Source organism: Artemia sp. Qi Xiang Cuo, unplaced genomic scaffold (genome assembly GCF_049724085.1).
Source record: "Artemia sp. Qi Xiang Cuo unplaced genomic scaffold, ASM4972408v1 HiC_scaffold_3154, whole genome shotgun sequence".
Lineage (NCBI taxonomy): Eukaryota > Metazoa > Arthropoda > Branchiopoda > Anostraca > Artemiidae > Artemia > Artemia sp. Qi Xiang Cuo.
Window position 1 is genome coordinate 60,193 of NW_028300549.1, and position 912 is coordinate 61,104.

Below are 912 nucleotides of genomic sequence, written 5' to 3' on the forward strand. Positions count from 1 at the left end.
TGAGAAGTCCAGTTCAAATCGTCAGTCAAAATGTCGATACGATGGTCATTTTTTAACGTCGTAACATTCCAAGTTCCAAATTTCATGTTCTTTAAATCACTGAAATCATTTTGGCCTCAGGAAAACCAATGATCTTGGATACCAGTGCAGGACGGGGATCACATATCTTCTCAAGTCTATACCGAAGTGCTTAAGCCAGCTTAGAACCGGACAGCAAGAATCCCCTGGGAAGTCCATGAATGGAGGCTTTGTGCAATCCTGGGCCCATCTTGGCCACAATATGTTTTTAAGCACTTGGCGACGCTCTTCTATCAACAAGAGTCGAAATCCTGCACAGACAATCTCAAGCAAATTACCTCCGACTCATTATATATTCATGCCTACAAATATTGTGAAAGCACTAAATATAAGATCACGTAGTCAGCCGATGTTCAAATTTACTGTGAAGTGCCGCAAGGAACAACCTTTGGTCCTCTTTTGTTTCTTGTCATGGTCAACGAGCTGACAGAGTCCTATCCAGAAAGATGGAAGAACGTCGATGATCTATCATTAACTCTTTTTTCCACAAGGACTCCCCAAGCAGCGCGTATGGTTATCATCGAGGACATTAAGAACCGCGCTGCCAGTAACGACATGATAGTGAATATGGACAAATCCTTTGTACTTCCAATTTCTTTCCTAAGGAACGTACCAACCTATTATCCTCCGCTTCACCAACAGAACATGGTGACCGTAATTAAGCTGCTAGGCGTCTATATTTCATCAGGTATGAAGTGGGACAAAGAAGTAGGAAGCAGAGTCAAACGTGGAAATATGGGTATCTCTGCTATGAAGTTGCTATTTCGTTATGATGTTCCTGTTGAGCATCTTCTGAGGTTCTATCTTTCTTTCATTAGACCTATCTTAGTAAGC